Source organism: Pleurodeles waltl, chromosome 10 (genome assembly GCF_031143425.1).
Source record: "Pleurodeles waltl isolate 20211129_DDA chromosome 10, aPleWal1.hap1.20221129, whole genome shotgun sequence".
NCBI classification, from domain to species: Eukaryota; Metazoa; Chordata; class Amphibia; order Caudata; family Salamandridae; genus Pleurodeles; species Pleurodeles waltl.
Window position 1 is genome coordinate 469,565,086 of NC_090449.1, and position 19,355 is coordinate 469,584,440.

Here is a 19,355-nt window from a genome sequence, read left to right on the forward strand (position 1 = left end):
TTCCCTTAGGGTTCATATGGGTAAGTTGTGGAGAACATTCAACACTCCAGGAGATCCTGTATGTTAAGATACTACAATCACCATTGGAGTAAATTTGAATCTTGGATTAGAGACAGAGATTTGTCTTCTACCTCAAGTGAACCAGTCAAGAATTTAGATTTTTTAGAGAGATGGCTTCAGGCCCGGTTTGGTGGTCTTCACTATTGGACCCCATTGGGCAGCAATACCAGCTTTCAGGGGCACTGTTATTTCTTTGATCACTCTTTTGGCTTCTTGTCTACTTAGAAGTTTTTTCATCCATAAACCGGTTGCTCGTTGTCCTATTTTGTTATGGGATCTCCCTTTAGTTCTACATGCATTGATGGGGCCCCCTTTTGAGCCCTTGGAGTCATCATATCTCAAGTTCCTCTCTACAGAGTACTATGCTTGGTTCCCATCTGGTTGGGCCATAGGATATGAGAGACTGGAGCTCTATCTTAATCCCCTGCCTTCTTGAGGTTTTGTGAAAACACAGTTATTCTAAGACCAAGTCTGCTTTTTCTCCCCAAGATAGCTTCAAAATTTCATATTAAGTAGGACATTATCTTTTCTCCTTTTTATCCCAGTATCTCTTTGGAATAGGAGAAAAAACTTCATACCCTGGACCTTTATAGAGCCATATATATGTATCTAAAAAGGAGAGATCCTTTTTAAAAGACATGTTCTCTGCTTTCACATTTGTCCTTTAAGGGAAAGGTATTTGCCCTACCACTTCTATCTTGTTGGATGAAGATGGTAATTGTTAAATCTTATGAAGTCTTGAATGTACATTTGCCAGGTCACATCTAGGGCAGATCAACTAGATGGATGGCATCCTCATGGAGGGTCTTCAAGAGAGCTTCACTGAAAGACATTTGTTTTTTGGTGACTTGTGCATCCCCCTTATACTTTTATGTTACATTACTGTCTCCATTGGGGGATTGGGTGATTGCAGTTTGGTTTGCAGGTATCATCTGTTCATCAACTTTAATTTTGCTGTTTTCAAACCCTTTAGTGAAATCATGGGTGTAGCATCAAGTTTTAAGTGGTCTCAGCTTCCTCCTAAATTTTGAGGGAAGAAATCAAATAATCAATTACTTTCAGCTTGGATATTGTCTCACTGTTGTAAGGACTGTGATAGGAAAATGAATGAGAAGGTAATGATCTGTTTACTTGCCGGTAATCTTCATTACTCCGAGCCCAGGTCTTCCACAGTCCGGTACCCCTTCCACCCTCACCCATCATTTAGTGATTCTTTGTTTCTTGTACTAACTCTATTTGCCTACCTTTGTATATCAGGAAGTAGTCATCCATAGTTCCTCCTTTTATGCATGATGTGGCCATGCATATTGGGGCCATATTGGAGGAACTTTTTTGTTGGGCTATGTTTTCAAGCTCTGTGAGGTAGGACAGCTCACTGGGTAAGGACAGTGAGAATGAATGCCTGGACTCAGATTACTGATGATTACAGATAAACAACCGGATCATTTACCTCACAGAGTGAAAAAATGCTACACAGAGAGAATCTGTCTCTTTGTGGACAGTCTTCGCTTGCAACTCTTGTGCGCTGCAGTACCCCAAGACACTTGTAAGTGTAAGCAATTCATGATGTAATCCTCCGCCACCAGGGCACAAGTCAGGGGTACACAGCGTCCACCCACTATTTTCACAGGGTGGACGGCATACACCCTGCAGGAAATGGGCCCTACTGAAATATGCTGAACTTGCCCCGATGTACTTTTCACACACCGAAACACCGGAACACATTCAGCAGCACCTGCATGTTGTTTGCTTTTGTTTCGAGCAGCAGCATGCAGGCGGTGAGGAGGCTTTCATATTTTAGACTCCAGCTGGGCCCATAACAAGGGCCGAATTTAAGGCGCCATTATGTCTCCTTTTGGTTCACTATCCTGACTTGGAGCTATCTGAGCCTCCCACCTAGATGCAAATGCAAGGGAAAGGAAACAAAGGCCATAGTTTGTTGTTATCACTTCACAGGTACTTGAGGGGCATGCTTTTTAGGTTATTCAATCACCATATATAAATTATGCATGCACTGTAAGAATGCCAGATGTGTTGGTCTGTTCCAGTCTTTACACAATTAACAATTTAAGTATCACTTTTTTGTTTCATTCTTTTTACAGCACTACTCATCCCAATGCAGGGTGTCAAAGTGCTTTACATCACACATACATAAAATACATTGACAGTAAATCATATAACTGTGTAAATAAACGTACAAAATGTGTTACATAAGACAGTGAGGGTTACAAGGTGTAGGAGTCACAGGTACTTTATAGCTCACTGTGCTATATTAGGATTACAATTTATGAACTGCGAGTAACAAAGGAGTCTCTGTGTTAAAAGCAGTAACTCTCTTACCTAGCTATATAAAATAAAAATCTATCATTTGCATGATGTGCTTTGCAGGAGACACTTTAAGTCTCTAAGTTTCTCTGATTCAAAATTGTGATGAAAGAAAACACAGGTCTCTCCAGCAAATGTGTTATCTTCAAGGGTTATCTTACTATTATTACTGTTACCGAGGATTTACTGGGCACTCAAAGATCTGTGCAGCAGGTGCCTTAACCCTGTGAGATATTTGAAAATGTAGACTTTGCAACCAATTTTGCAGAATAGATTTAGGGCCAGATGTTGCAAGATATGCTTTTGCGAGTCTGAAATTGAGAGTCGGTGCGACTCGCAATTTCAGACTCGTAAAAGCATATGCAGAATGTTGTCTCAGACACCTTCTGCGACTCGCTATGGGGTTGCAAAGACCCACCTCATTAATATTAATGAGGTGGGTCGCTTTTTGCAACCCCATAGCGAGTCCCTGCACTCACAGGGATGGTGGCCTGCTGAAGTCAGCAGACCTCTATGTCTGTGACTGCTTTTTAAATAAAGCTGTTTTAAAAAAAAAAAAAATGTGCAGCCCGTTTTCCTTAAAGGAAAACGAGTTGCAAAATGAAAAAAATACCCAAACCATTTGGTTTCGTTTTTTCAGAGTAACTGCCTGCTCTGAAAAAATATTTTTGTCGACATTCACAAAGGGGAAGGGGTCCCATGGGGACCCCTTCCCTTTTGCAAATGAGTTACCACCAAGTGTGACACTGGTGGTAACTGCGAGTTGCTTTGCGACCGCATTCGCGGTCACAAAGCAAGTCTGAACTGCGATGTGAGTCGCAAATAGGAAGGGAACACCCCTTCCTATTTGCGAGTCGCATTCCCAAACTGCGAGTCAGTACAGACTCGCAATTTGGGAATGAGCATCGCGGGAGGCCGTTTGCATGGCAGAAACTGCGTTTTTCGCAGTTTGCGACAAGCAAACAGGTTGTTACATCTGGCCCTTAGTGCTATATTTTTCAATGTTGCCAACTTATTTGTGGCAGAATTTCTAAAAATATATATAAATTCAGGCCCACATTTTTTGTCGGGGTTGCATCACTTTTTTGGCACAACCCAGACGCAAAATCTAATTTGTTAAATGTCATAATTTGCTCAATTGTACCCATGATAGACCTGCAAAACATGTGTGAAGTGTTAAGATGTATGTCAGTTTGCGTGAAGTCATAGGTTGTGATGTCACTTCCTGTGATGCTGTGACATCATGCTGTGATGACATGCAATATGATATCACTTGTATACTGCCTAACTTAGTTATTCCCCCAACTTCATTTTTTGTGACTTGTGCTCTGTCCTCTGCTCTAAAGATAGAACTAAGGTGTTGATTTTTAAATTATGATCTTTCGTGGCAATCGGATCCAGAACGTTTAAATGTGAAGGATTTATTAGCGCCACGCGCATCTGTAATGAAGCAAAGCCTCGTTATGTTTCTGGTAATCCTGGATAAACGCTCTACTCTGATCCTGTTCCCTGTAGCTGACATTAAAACAAACTAGGGGCCAGATGTAGAAAGATTCCAAATTGCGATTTGCAATTTGCGAGTCCCTGCGACTCGCAAATTGCAAGTCGCAATTTGGAATGCAGAAAGGTGTCTCAGACACCTTCTGCAACTCGCTATGGGGTCGCAAAGACCCACCTCATAAATATTTATGAGGTGGGTCGCAGTTTGCGACCCCATAGCGAGTCTAGGCACTCACGGGGATGGTGGCCTGCTGGAGACAGCAGACCACCATCTCCGTGACTGCTTTTAAATAAAGCAGTTTTCTTTTTCTCTTTGCAGCCCGTTTTCCTTAAAGGAAAACGAGCTGCAAATAGAAAAAAATACCGGAACCTTTTGTTTCGGTTTTTTTCAGAGTAGGCAGTGGTCCATAGGACCACTGCCTGCTCTGAAAAAATAATTTTGTGAGCATTCACAAAGGGGAAGGGGTCCCGTGGGGACCCCTTCCCCTTTGCGAATGAGTTACCATCCACTTCAAGTGGATGGTAACTGCGAGTTGATTTGCGACCGCTTTCGCGGTCACAAATCAACTTAAATCGCGGTGCGAGTCGCAAATAGGAAGGGAACACCCCTTCCTATTTGCGAGTCGGAAACACATTTTGCGAGTCGGTTCCGACTCGCAAAATGTGTTTCTGCATCGCTTGAGGGCTTTTGCACCTCGCAAACGGCGTTTTTCGCCGTTTGCGAGGTGCAAAAGCCTACCTACATCTGGCCCAAAATGCTTTAGGAATAAAAGTGGCCTCTCTCCTCTTCCCCCACAGAAGCTCGCTAATCCCCTGGGGCTACATGTGTTTTTCTTTTGGGAAAGGCCTTCAAAACAGAATGCGAGGGAAATGTAGGAGCCGTGATTAGGTGAACAGAGCTTCATTTCAGGGACTGCAATCACCAGAAGGGCGTGTCGCCGTGAGACAAAGAGCTCGGTAGACCGCTGCAGGTGAACCCTTCAAGAAGGTACGTACTAATCTAGTCTTTTTGGATGGGGCGAGGCGAGTTTGGTCTAATCTTGAGAATCTTACGTTTGTTTTATATATTTTGGCCCTATTTGAGTCACCCCGTTATTTGAGTCTTCATCGGGCCTCTCACATCACTGGCTTGGCTGTGTCGTGTGTTCCTCTGCCGCGAGCTGACATGGCTGCTTGTTAGCAGATGAAGGCGTTGATCGGGGATCTGTCACTGTCACTTCCCAAGGAGAGATTTTCCCGGTGCGTTTAGACTTGAGTAAAGAAACGCACACACACATTAAAATGTTCTGGTCCTTTACCACCACGGATTGCGCCGCAGGTGGAAGTGAGAAGCGGTTACAGTAACGCTATACAGCCGAAGGTCATTTTGGGGTACTTACGCTGTAAACCGATTCACTCTGCTCGGTACAGAGCTGTAATTGAAAACAAGCATTGGCATAGCCAATAGGTTTCGCCTGTACGAAATCTTTTGGTTTTGTCAATGTTTTTTTAGACATCTCACACAACAGCGCTAGCTGCTGTGCAGCATGTCTAAAAGTTTAAAAAAGAAAACGCTATAACGTGGCCAGCACTGGTCTCATTAAAGTTTTAAAGTTTAGCGGGGACCAAGTTATGGTGTTTCTTTTTGAACTTGTAAGACGTGTAGCGCAGCACCTATCACCGCTGTGTCACAGAACTAAAGAAACATTGACAAAACCAATAGATTTCGTAGAGGCAAAACACACACTAGAGTATCATCTTAGCTCGTAGATATGGTTGCCTTTGTACATTCCTTAACTAAAGCATCATTGTCGATGGGTTGAGCAGGGTAAAACCTGTGAGGCAAGAGAAAAAAGATGATGATGCTATCAAGAAGATGCAGATGGAAGGGGTTTCAAGATTTTATTTTTTATATTTGCAGTTTTACATAGCGCAAACTCAAACCCGAAGAAACTGAAGCACTTTACATGCCCGTCTGTTACGTTACACAAGAAAAATTTTTGGTAGGCACAGAGCGATTGAGGGCCATATGTAACATGCCTTTTTGCAGTTGCAAACGGCATTTGAGACTGCAAAAAATGCAATTTGGTATGTATGAATTCCAATTTGCGATTCAGTAACATGTTACAAATCTCAAGTTGGAATTGCAAATACATACCGATTCCGTGTTAGGAAGGGGCGTGTCAAGGGGGACCCTTCCTAATACCGAATCGCAGCAGTATGTAGGAATGCTATGTGACCGAAATGCGGTCGCAAAATATTCACATTTTACTACCCCTTTGAAAATGCATGCAAAAATATTTTTTAAGAGCAGGCAGTGATCCCAGGGTTCTCTGCCTACTCTTAAAAGATTAATGGAAAGCTTTTCATTTTTATTTTTTAAATGCATCCTGTTTTCCTTTACGGAAAATGGGCTGCGTTTTAAAAAATAGATTGCTTTATTTAAAAGCAATCACAGACATGGTGGTCTGCTGAGCCCAGCAAGCCACCATCCCTGTGATTTTAGCGTTTCCTAATGGGTCGCAAATTGCAACCTACCTCATGAATATTAATGAGGTAGGTCGATTTCGGAGCCATTCAGAAAAGCTAAATGAATCTCATGGAGTTTCATACATTTAAATAGCAATTACGTAATTGTGATTCCCAGAAAATTGCAATTAGGGAATCACTATTCAAAATAATGATACATCTGGCCCTAAGTGATTTGCCAAGAATCACAGGATGTTGAGCTGACGCTGAGACACTAACCTGGTTTCACAGCTACAAGGTCAGCAGCTCTAGCTGTTAAGCCACATCCTCTAATTATTGCTATACTGTAATCTTTAGTGCAGTTAAAAAAAAAAATAAAAAAACTCCAAAGTGCATTAATTATACATGTGGACCAGGTTATAAAATAGAACACAAAGCGGTGTTGTATCAATGTCAATGCCAACTTTATAGTTTAGTTAATAAAAAACAATACAGACAATATGTACAACTTGTTATAAATAGGGGGTTTAGAAAAGGAAGTTACTTTGCTGTAGACAGGCGTTAAAAAACTAAAAGACTAGAACACTGATCAAGTTAGAAACTAATAGAATCAAAATTCAGATATACCGCATCTACCTAAGGACTGACCAATCTATTAAGTGCTGCATGCAGAGGGTCACCTTTGTGGCATACAGTTTATGATCGCTAAGGGGGTTACAGCACAAGAGTGCAGTCACTAGAAAGGACTTAACCAGTAACTAAAGTGCTGCTTGCGGAGGTCCACCTGTGTATCAAGCTGATTGGTTGTTTTAACGATGCTTGGGGGCATAGTCTGTTATGAGTTTTGGGTGTAATTGATGGAGTTTGAGTTCCTTTTGTGAGTTTGAAGGAGAGCTCTAAGTTCCTTAACATATTTAGCGCATCCTGGCAGCGATGTTGAGTCAGTTTGGGAGATGCAGAGTGAGGAAGCCGCCAGGCAAGTGTTAGCCCCCTATGTGGAGAAAATAGGTTTCAGTAGGGTCCTCCTTGTGGCATCTAGGGAGGGGCAACCGCACAGAAGATGCAGCTATGATTCACATTTGAAGTTGCCCAGTCTGCAAGCCCCCTCATAGGCTGGGCTGGCCCAACCTGGGTTGAAATCTGTTATTAGTAGACCAGGCAGTCTCATGCGCAGGATGTCACTGCACACCCAGCTGTTAATTTGATCAGCAAGGCAGGGTTGAGGTCTCCCTTCCAAATATGAAGTGTTTAGTGGAAGGAGGATGTCTGAGGTGTTTAGAGAAGCAATGTCTTTCTGGTATGAAAATAGACACAGCTGCCTGTTGATTAACTTTTTCCAGGTTGAAAAATGGGTTGAGTTCATAGTAAGCACTGAGTCTTCGATTTGAAACGTTACTAGAGTCTTCTGAAGTTGCTCAGACCATGGGTTCCCAAGGCTTTCAAAGGTTTCCTTCAGGCAGGCCTTAAGTGGGTTCTTCTGTGCCTTCAGTACTCAGAGATAGTATTTCAAAAAGTCAGAGTCTCAGGTTAGCTCTTGAAGAGTCAGGCCAAATTCTAGACGAATTCGAAATCTATGAAGGGACCTGCCTAGGTGAAATATTCTTTTGTGGCCTGAGGACTGTTTGAGCTCCAGGCTGGAAGCACAGGCACCGGGAAAGGCCAAGAGCCCGTAATGAAGGGCAGGAAGAAGGGTGGCCTTAATAACTTTAAGTACTGGGACAGGGATGGACTTTTTAGTTTCATATTGAGGCAGGCAAGACCATATGTGATCTCTGCAGCTTTCTTCTTTAGGGACCATATAAGGGCTAGAGGGTTGGCGGTGTCTGTAAACCAGACCCTCAGATAGTTGTATTTTAATGCCGATTCGATTGTTAGTGGCCCCAAGTGCCAGGAGAGATATTTCTTGTACCTTTGTCGCCTGAAAATTACCATTTTGATATTATCCTGGTTTAACATTAGATGATTTTTAACATTGTATACATGAAGGCTGCTCAGAGCTCCCTGCATTCCGGTAGTGGTGTAGTCCATTATCACAATACCGTCTGCATATTCAAGGGTGTGCACAGACAAATGGCCTAAACGAGGGAGGGCCAGGCCACTGTTCGCCAGTGCGTTGCCCAGGTCTGTAATGTACTGGTTAAAGAGCAGGGGGCAAAGGATACAGCCTTGCTTCAGCCCTCCTTTAGTGATGATTTTTATGGTAACAGTGTGTGGCCCTTTTGTTATGCGTACCCATGTGTTTGAGTAAAGCGAGATAATGTCACCCAAGTGATTTCAGGGGATCCCCCACGTTGTTAACTTTCTCCATAACATGGGGCCGTCTACTTTATCAAAGGCTGCACAATAGTCAGTGAAGCAGCAGAAGAGTAGAAGTTGCTTGCTTGAGGCTGCATGAGGGCCAATAATGGCAAATAAGATGATGTAATCTATGGTCGATGAAGCAGCACGGAAGCCTGTCTGAAAAAATGGGACAATTTTGTTGTCCTGAATCCAGGCTTCTAGCCATTTCAGAAGTAGACAGGCATATGTTATAGCCTTGAGGTCCAGTAGGACGACCAGGCAATAGTTGGGTGGCTTTGTAGGTCTCTTTTCTAAATATGATGCACAGAATGGCGCCCCTCCATGCATCTGGAATTTGGGAGCAAAGGAAGGCGTGGTTAACGAGGGGAGTTAGTATTGTTGCGCAGTCCTCCAGGGCACATCTGAAGATCCCTTTGGGGAGTCCGTTTGGTCCTGGCGCACCAACTTCTTTCATTGCTTTGATGATTTTACTTATCTGGATCAGGGTGGTAAAGACCTGTTGATGCCTTGTGGGCTGGTCAGTATTCCCCTGACTGTTTGTGTAAACTAATGCAGGTGGATGGCCAGAGTACAGTGCAGTTACGTGGCTTACTCAGTCTCCTTCAGAAATGCCATTGCACCTGGTTGCACTTGGGACTTTTAATTTATTAATGTAATTCCAGAACTGGGCTAGACATCTTTCCTGGAGCATTTTGTGTATCATTAACCACTGCTTTTCTTCCAAAGTTCTTTTTGCTTCCCATGCAAGCTTTTTATGTTCTTTCAGCTGTTTGATGATCTCTTTTGCAGAGTTGAGTGGGGAGATGAGCTTATGACGACACACTGAGGTTTTTAGGATTCTCCTTGAAGAGATAATTACCTTGCTGTAATGCAGTTTGGGCTCCTTGTGCCATTTCCCACATGGATGTTGCGTATGGTCCCAGCTAATTTGCAAAGTGCCTGTTGATTCCATGACCAGTCTACTTCACCTGGTTCTGAGGTCCTCTCAGGTGGTATTGGGGTCTGTGATCGTTTTGCATAGCCATTTGGTCATCATTGAGGCATTCGTGAGCCTCCAATTAATCCTCCAGACTAAGTTGGATTCTTCGTCCTGTGTTGAGGACCTCACAGCTTGGTGCCTAGCCGCCAGGTGAGCTCCTAAGTTTACAGTTAGGATCAAGGGATTGTGATCGCTCTCACACCTGTTAGGGATATCAAGACTAACAAGATGGTTCACTAAGGATTCCTACAGGAAGATGTCGTTGATAGTTGAGATTCCTTTAAAGGTGGAGAGGAACTGATGGTGGGGCGTTTTGGCTTTAAGAACTTGCTCGTCTGAGGTTATTTTAAGGGTATTTAGGTGATTGTTCATTATTTCTTGTTCTTTAACAGTTCTTGTTCTGATGCAGGAGTTTTCCAGACCGCTGATGTTAAAGTCCTCCGTCAGCATGAGTTAGTGTGTGCCGTATTTGAGCAGTATGGTTTCAAGACAGTTACAAAGATTGATAGTTAGGTGTTAGGTTGCAGTGTGGAGAAGCAACATGGATAAGCTAGTGGATGACTGTCCATATATTGCGGCATACTAAAACTTCATAGGCATTGTAGTCAGGTAGGTAATGCATCATAATGCTATAGTCATCCCGTGTTTGGTGCAATGCAGACCATGCATAAGTGGACACAAATTGACTCACACAGTAAGAAATCACCATGCTTGTCCTGGCCAATCCTGCAAATAAAAAAAGAACGCATTTCTGAGTGAAGTGCACATTGTGCCTTTCTATATATAGAGTTACTTAGGAGAGTGGCAGGTGCTTACTAGTTCTAGCAAAACTGTCTGGTGTGTTCGCGCTTAACATTAATTTGTAGCCGTCAGAGAATGCGGAAATCATCTGAGTTATATGAGGTATAACAAGTAGGGGACTTACTATAGTCGACCATTGGGGGGGGGCGGACTATTACTAAACATTGGTATTGCACATGATTTTAAAAAACGCAGACCTAACCACAAGATTCAACAATGTTGTAGAGTGTGAGGAACTAGAGGGCTGACTCTATTTGGCCATAATAGTGGTATGCTGAGATCGGACTAACATCTCATATTGAAAAAACAGGGTCAAAGAACTCTCTTGTATGTCAAGGGAGCTGTTATTGTAGTTGTACATAATGAGTAAAGGGTAAATTAATAAGCAAATTAAGAAAAATAAAGAGGCGAGATTTTAGTGCCACTAGGGTGTGCTATATTAGTTGTAATAGGTAGAGTTAAGTATATATAATTTACAATGGGTGTTCACAGGAGAACTGTAGTGTAGAGGACCAGTGGGGCTGCAGAGCCACAGTGAATACTTCCTTAAAAGTCAGCAACTGCACCCCATGCTGGACAGCTTGCTCTTCAAAGCCTTCCGGGAAACAAGGTGCTGGCGTGTGAGTAGCTCCTGTAGCCTTTCAGGCAACAGACAGAAATGTAAAGCTACGAACAAACCCACACGAAAGGGAGGGGCTTCACACACCAGAGCGGGTGCAATAAAAAACATGCAGAGGACAAGCATGCTTCAAATGCATGCAAGCAGGGAGAGATTATTAGCACGCTTCAAATGCATGCAGGTGGGGATAGATTAAGTAAACCTAAACAAAAAAGGTAGTACAGAGGAAACCAAATAAAATAACTTCCACCCATCAATACAGATGACAAGGAGCACTTGAGCATCGAGACACTGATAAGAGCAAACAAAGGAGGAACAAACATTGGTAAATACCGGAAATAGTACTACAGCCAATAGAAACAGAGGAAAATTAAGTGGCAAGCACTGAAACCAAGAAAAAGCTAGGAAAGTAAGGGGGCGGGATGTAAGCCCCTTTTAAGGTTTATATTAAATGCAGTAGATTTCACAAGCACAGCACAAATGCTGTGCAGGCGAAACCTACAAAATTACTCTGGCAAACTACAAATTAAGTCAGGGTGTGGGAGAGGACAGGGGTGGAGTCATGAGGATCAGAGCTTGAAAAGCAGAATCTGACTGCCAATTTAAACATTTATTTTAAAATAATCTCCTTGTCTAAGCAGGTCAGCGCCATCTCCTCCTCCTGCTACAACACCCTCCACATTCTTCGCAGAGTTTACAAATGGATCCCAACAGAAACAAGAAAAACAGTAACCCAGAGCTTCATCAGCAGCAGACTCGACTACAGCATCGCCCTCTACACCGGTATCTCATCCATCTCCTCCAACGCCTCCAACGCATCCAAAACGCCTCCGCCCGACTCATCCTCAACATCCCTCGCCACTGCCACATAACCCCCCACCTAAGAGACCTTCACTGGCTCCCTGTCAACAAGAGGATCACCTTCAAGCTCCTCACCCACGCACACAAGGCACTCCACAACACCGGACCATCATACCTGAACAACAGACTCAGCTTCTACACCCCCACCCGGCATCTCCGCTCCGCTAACCTCACCCTTGCCTCCATCCCCCGCATCCGACGCAAATCTTCCGGCAGCAGATCATTTTCGTACCTCGCCGCCAAGACCTGGAACACCCTCCCGCCGGATCTACGACAGACCCAGGACCTTCTTTCCTTCAGAAAACTCCTCAAGACTTGAAACCCTCACGGGTATGTAGCGTGCTTTACAAATTGATTGATTGATTGATTGCAAATAATTTGCCAACCAGGTCAAATATGACGGTAAGTCTGTTGTAGCCTATTTGACTGGTCACAAAGAGGCTGCATTTTTAAAATGTCTTATAGGCTTAAGACAGCTTCTGCAGAGAGCATTGTGGGTGCAGCACTTTTGAGGGGATTATAATAGTAGTAAGATAACTCTGGTGGTTAGTGTGCCTCCTGCAAGTCACAGTGTGTAACATGCAGATCACCAATTTGTTTTTTATTCAGCTGGGGAAGTGGGTTACTGCTTTTGACTTGGAGATCATTCTCCTCCTTGCAATTCATAGGTTGTAATCCTTCTAATATGATGCAGTGGTCTATTTACCAGCATTATGGAGCTGCATGCAAACTACAAATCATTGCTTTCGATTCTTATTGTTTTTGCTTCACAGTCTGTTGTTATGATACGACTGCAAAGAAGGATTAATTTAGGAAGTAATAAAGTCTTGTTAGTACAAATAACCATCATCTCTGCATTAAGTTTTAAATCCTGACTTTTTGTTTTTCCACACTGTTCGCTCTTAACATATAGGTCATTATGACCCTGGTGGTCCTGCCCTGCCACGCCGGCAGTGGCGGCCAGACCGCCGGCAGCGTGGCAGTGCAGGACCGCAAAATTATGACAAAGGTAGCCGTTCACCACATGTACCACCAGGTGGGTAGGACCGCCTGGCCGAAGGTTGTCCACCTTCAACCCGGCAGTCCACCTAACAGCGCCTTCGGTATTTTGAGTATCCTTATTGACAGAGATTCAGTGGCAGCAGCCCTGCCACAAAATCCTCAGTGGTAAGGATACTGGCGACAGGAATACTCATTCCTGTCGCCACTACAAGACTCCCCAACCCCCCTCCATGTCGAAACCCCCTCCACCCTCTGACCCCATCAGAAGCCCCCACCCCCAAGCAGCGAAACCTCTCCTCCTCCATCCCCGTATTGTACCCCCATCCATGCATGCACACACCACATATACATACATGCACACATCCACGCTCACTCATTCACATACACGACCACAACACTCCCCCCAACCCCTGCATACAGGCAGTCTTACAGGCACACAGACACTTGCACACACACCCACAAACACCCACAACACCCCTCCCACTCCTGCCATTCACACACACACACACACCCCTATTCACGCACACAACACCCCCCCCTCCTCCCCTGTCAGTCGATCACCTTACCTTGAGGTGGTCCAGGAGGTAATGGGTTCCATGGAGCCTGCTCCGCCACCAGCACCCCACCAACACAACACTGCTATGGCATCTACAATGTAGAAATACGGAGGGGCAGTTGTGGTGACGTGGTAGTGGCGACGGAGCAGGCTCCACTAGACCGCCGACCGCCAGTATGGCTGCTGGCGGCTTCCCCGCCAAATAGTGGCGGAGAGCAGCCAGCAGCCATAATATCGCGGTCTGGTGTTGGCAGACAAGTGGCGGCGTGACTTTGGCGGTCTGCAAAACAGACCGCCGACTTCATAATGAGGGCCATCATGTCTACACATATAGATATTATGTGATTCCTACACCTTATAGGCTATAAACCTCTTTGTCTTCTGTAAGATTTCCTGTACATCGATTTACAAATATGTATGATTTATTGTGCTTGTGTGTGTGATGTAAAGAGCGCTGACACCCTACACTGCGGTGATTACTGCTACAAAACAAATAAATAAATATGTGTCATTTACGTAAATATTTGTGTACAGGCATATACATCTACATTGCTTGCATACCGAGTTGAACAAAATAAAAAACTTTCCTCCAAAATATAGTTTCTCCTAAGTACGTGTGATGTGAGAACACACTGTGGGGCAGATTTATGGAAAGCAGCGCCACTTTCCCTGCACCCCTTAGTGCCACCATGTGTGCGCTGTATTTAAAATACAGTGCACCATGGTGCAGGGTAGGGGGAAATAGCATAATTTTTAATTTCATTTTTGCTATTGATGTACTCTGCAGGAGTAGCACCAAAATATTGGCGCTATAGTACATAGGGGCCCATTGAAAATAAAGCAAGACCTCTTTTAACGCCTGCTCTGAACAGGCATTAAAAGTGCCGTAAAAAAATAGATTATACAGTAGATTTCCTTGCATCATTTTTTCCACCCCCCCCACCCTAACGGGGGAGTGCCCCCTTTGTATATATTATGCCTGGCATAATGTAGAGCAAAAGGTTACAAAGTGGCGCAATGCATGCATTGCGCCACTCTGTAAATATGGCACAGGGATTTCATCCTCGTTGGGCCACATTAATGTCAAATAACGTAAACGGGCAGAAATCCTACCTAAATTAAAATATGGCAGTCTTCGGACCACCAGCACTGGTGATTTTTTGGTGGCAGCGGCTTCGGTGTTTTTGGAAAAAGACCGCAGAAGTAGTAAGGACTACCTTAATCATCTGATTCTTTCAGATTTTGTTCTCTCAACCATGGGTGTAGAATCCCCTGGATTGCGTGTGTATGGATGGCATTCGCTTCCCTGAAGAGAGGGGACATTTTGTTTGATCCTTATTCCTTGTCCTCTTGAGAACTGAAAAGTATCAAGAGTTTGTCCCTTGAGCGAGCTTTGCTTTCCAGGGAACAGTGTGAGTTGCAGAAATGTTCAGTGAGGGGACACATGCTTGTAAAAACTGTACAGGGCATGGAGCCCTACATAAGCCTGGTACATAGCCTGCAAACCAGGATTTTATTGGCTAGTTTCAGATTTAACCAGCTACATTACCTTCTTGCCATACCTAGGGGTTGGACTAATATGGTGCTAAGACTGCCTTGTGATTGTGACAATAAGTCTCCACAGGACACCTTAAACTTTTTTATACTTTGTGATTATTGCAAAAGACCTTCGAAGACATTTTTAGCTCCCCTGCTAAAGTCTCTTAAATGTACACAAATACGCCCTGTCCTTGTTTACCTGCAGATGCTCCCCAATGAATTTGTATTATATGTCTTGTCATGTTTTTTACGTGCTGCATTAATGTCCAGGCAGTCTATGCCTGATTAATTTTAGGACTCTTATCAATGTACTGTTTTTATTCCAATTTTTATTGTAAACCTGGATTTTAAAGTTTTTTTTTGCATGTACGGCAACATGTTGTTAGGGTTTTTAAAATATATTTATTGTATTCTTTTATGGTTGTTGCTGCAACCGAATAGAGATTTTTTGATGATGATGATGAATGAGAGTGAGACCATTGTTGATGAGTTTTAGGAAAAATGAATGAGAATTTGGCGATGATAATTGAAAGAGTAGCATGGGAGTGTGACAAAACATATTGTGCTGTGTGACCTGTGACTCGATTTCGTTTTCATTTTAAGTGGATAACAGAGATATATTTTACACATGTTATTTTACATGAATTACAAAATTACTATTATCTTAATTAATCTTACGAAATAAAGAATCTTACAATTTTTCTATTAAGAGGCATCGTTTATCGAGGAAGGGAACTTAATCGCCAATATGGGACTACAACTACTATGGGTAGAACTCAGGCCCCACATCCAATATGAGGGCTCTGAAAGTTGTGTAGTCACATTCACCAAAGATTCCAACAGAAAAACTCTGTCTTAGGACCTCTCTGTGCCTTTTACTGCAGTCTACTTCTCTTGTACCACGCAGCTGTTGTCACTTTGTGTCAGAGACTGCATATCATTTCCAGGTCAGAAATGCCAGCTTAAGACTGTATTCCCAGAGCAACAGTTCAGAAATCACCTCTCAGAAATCCTAAAGGAGGGCTATTAAAGTGCTGTGGTATAAGAAGACCACCATTGCCTCTAATGAAAGCAAGTACTTTGGACCCCTAGTCCCTGCTTTGGTCATAAAAACAAACAATAATTCTGGTCAACTGAAACTCTTAAACCACTAGACGTGCTTTTGATAGCTACGCCCCGAACAAATGTGCAATCATTTTTTATCATGGAATGCTCCCAACTTGGCTCCTCATCACTCCTCTCCCAGCTGTTTTGACCCAGCTCTGTCAAGTACCACGCATCAGGTCTTCAACTAACGCATTTTAGTGTGGTGGTCCTTATCAACACACTAAAATGCAAAGTCACAGACGTATAGCACCTTCTGAAGTTGCTGACAAAGGGGAGATGTGAGCGCCGCTATTATCACTCATTGAACAAAGCACAGATTTGGGCTACTCTGGCAGCTGCAGAATGTGTGACAGACTGCTCTACACTGTGCAGTACACTGCTGCTGTGCCCTGGTGTTGAATTTGTAATTAAAAGTCTAGTGTAATGGCATCTGCCAGGTGAGTCCGGGTGCGCCAGTCAGACTCGCTGGTTGAAGCACCGTGGCGGCATTCACATGACATCATGGCATCACAGGACTGCAAAATTGTCCACGTGCCTTCGAGACAGGGCTTCGTGGGCAGGGCCAACAACGGTATGAGCGGAAGATATGTTTAGGTCGAGAGTTAGCATTCGGCCTGATGTATACTAAAGTATACAATGGAGTGAGTTCCAGCGTTCTGATTTGTTCGTTGCAATGTCCTTCAAAAATCCTTGCTTGCTAGTGGTCAGTTTGCCTCTTTGTCCTGCCTTTTTTCACTTTGGGAGCAGCACAAAGTACTGTGTAATTACGCTATGTCCTGTTTATCTCTTCTGTAAGGGACTTTGTTTTGGCATTTGCCTGTTTCACCTCAACAGTGTGGGTGCTTATTCAATCCCTCCTCCCTACCAGCTCCCTCTGTAAACATAAACCAACTGCAGAGGGGGGCTTTTCCAGGGCCAGTTCATCTTCGCTCTCTTCCTTTTGTTGTTTTCAGTCTGTCTGGAAATAAAAGTCCAGTCAGTAATTTACAACTCTATGAGCTCTAACTCGAGCAAACACAAGACTATTGCATTCCAAGAGCTGCAGTTTCTGTTGCAGCCGCTTAAGCTGCCTGTCTCCTGTGCGTGCTCCGCATTCGGACTCCTGTGACCGTACTGCGTGATCAGGACCGAGGATGGAGGCCCACGTCCTCCTGCTGCTGTCAACCTCCTGGCCCGACGAGCCCTGAATGAACGGGCATGGGGCGAGCGGCTGCCCCCTGCCCTCCCAGCGCTGACCGATACCCCAGCCCACTCCTCCTGCCGCTGCTGCTATTCCTTTGGCTCTGCTTGCTTGCGGCAGGTATGTGTAATTGTATTTATTTAGCGCTTACTGCCCATGACGGGGCTTCGAGGGCCGACTGATGAGCATTTATGGTCTAGGGCGGTAGTGTTTTTCTCATCGACGGGTGAAGTCTAAGTGGTGGTGTGTTGATGCATAGTTGGGGTGGCGTAGAGAGGTGGGATATCAGTACCAAGGTTTGTGGCCTGGGTGTCTTGCTCAGAGAGGCGCTTTGAAAGTGCCCTGCACCCCTTGCAGCTGCATCTCTGTGGTGTTTTTTTTGGGGGGAGCGGTGTATGCGCCTTCGACTGTGGGGGTGCATTGTTGATTTACTTGACGATTCAGGTGTGACACCAGGGCATGCTTGCAGATCCCCTTCACTCCGCTGTAATCCTCCAGAGCATGGATCCGGATCCTCCACTGGTAAAAGGCCTCTATGCGCAGCTCTGTCAGCCCTTGTATTACGGGAGCACCAGTTTGGGTCGATTGCATGGCTAAAAAGTGTTTTGAAGGGGATTCCAGCTGCTGTTAAGTGATGTATATATGTATATATATAAAACACATCAGTCATCATGTTTGGAATTTAAGGGCTTTCTACTTGGAACTCGTGTTAGAAAACATGTGGATTCAAGGTGTGAGCGTGGCAGCTTAAAGTCACGTGAGTCTGACAAAGAGCGAGACTTCTTCGATGTGCGAGACATAAAGTGTCTGGGTTATAAGGTGAAAACTAGACCAGTGAGTTCCTGACGCCGCATTACAGCACGTATTTGAAGCACTCAACACATACAAACTTGGACTTGTGGTAATCGCTTTCAGATTGTGTTGTCAATTCTTTTACAGAATGCTCAGCGCGTTTCCCGCTGTTATATATATGTTTGGTCTGGGTTCGATGTGAGGGTTCAGAGGGAGTACCCCTGGAAAATGAAGGTCAACCCTAACGAAATCGCCTTTAAAAAATTCTCAGACTTACTGCATGCAAATAAGCTGCAGCTTGCGTTTAGAGACAAACTCCTGTTGCCTTTGTTTACCTAAATCCTCTCCCCCAATTGTAGCATTCCAGTACTCTATAGTCTTAATGATTTTAGGGTCCTTTTTCCTACACTTAATACGTGTCGTCACCGGAAGGGGTTTCACCGGCGATGCTGCATGTGGCGAGGATGCACTGACAAGGGCCTGGTTAACTGAATAAACTGCTACTTGCTCGTCTCTTTCAAGGTTTTCCTCTGCTCTATGGTTGGTTTGTTGTCTCAGCATAAACAGTGTTAAATATTTGTTTCTATAATTACCCAAGTGTTGCATTGCATGCAGTGCACATTCATGCTATTTTCATTGCACATTTATGCAGACATTTTTAATGCAGCGGAGACGCTCATGAAGCTACTGTTCTACGCCTTTTAAATAGTACTTTGAATTGAGTTACGTAAACAGCCATGTGTTTTATTAATGTGGATAAAATTACAAGATAGACGTGAAACAGTGGACTATCTCAACACATCTAATGATATCGAGGGCAGTTAACAGACTCGGTGGATCTCCTACGTTTTGCCCCCCTCCACGCTGCAACAAATGTAATTTAAAAAAAGACACTTTCAATAGGCCAACATTTGCTGTCTGAGACAAAGTAAAGAATCTTGAATTAATCGTGTATGTGGGCGACTTAATTGCAGCCCGAGTGTGAGTAGGCATCGGTGTGCACTGCAGACATTAGGGTAATTCCAGGCTCCGCAGGAAGGATGTAGGCCCCAAAGAACATCAACAGGCTTCGGAGAGCTGCGTTAATTTGAAAGTATAACCTTAGGCAAGAAATTAACGTTGGTCTTCACACTTCTAAAGTCTGTAAACATCAGCTTATAGCGCTGCAGGCACCAACACAAAACTATCACTAAAACCAGTTGTCAAACCTTCTGCCATTGCTCAGAGAAGGCGTCACACTGAGTGACTGATAGATGGCCATGCTAGGTAAAGCAATTTTGAATTA

General features: G+C 44.0%; 1 long non-coding RNA gene across 1 annotated transcript in view; it reads left to right on the forward strand.

The window, feature by feature from the left end:
• Positions 1-4,833: 4,833 nt before the first annotated feature.
• The window catches only part of LOC138260774 (uncharacterized), an 83,198-nt gene continuing 68,676 nt past the window's right edge, over positions 4,834-19,355 (forward strand). Inside the window, exon 1 of the long non-coding RNA XR_011198981.1 lies at positions 4,834-4,873. This is a non-coding gene — a long non-coding RNA (uncharacterized lncRNA). The remainder of the gene's footprint in view (positions 4,874-19,355) is intronic.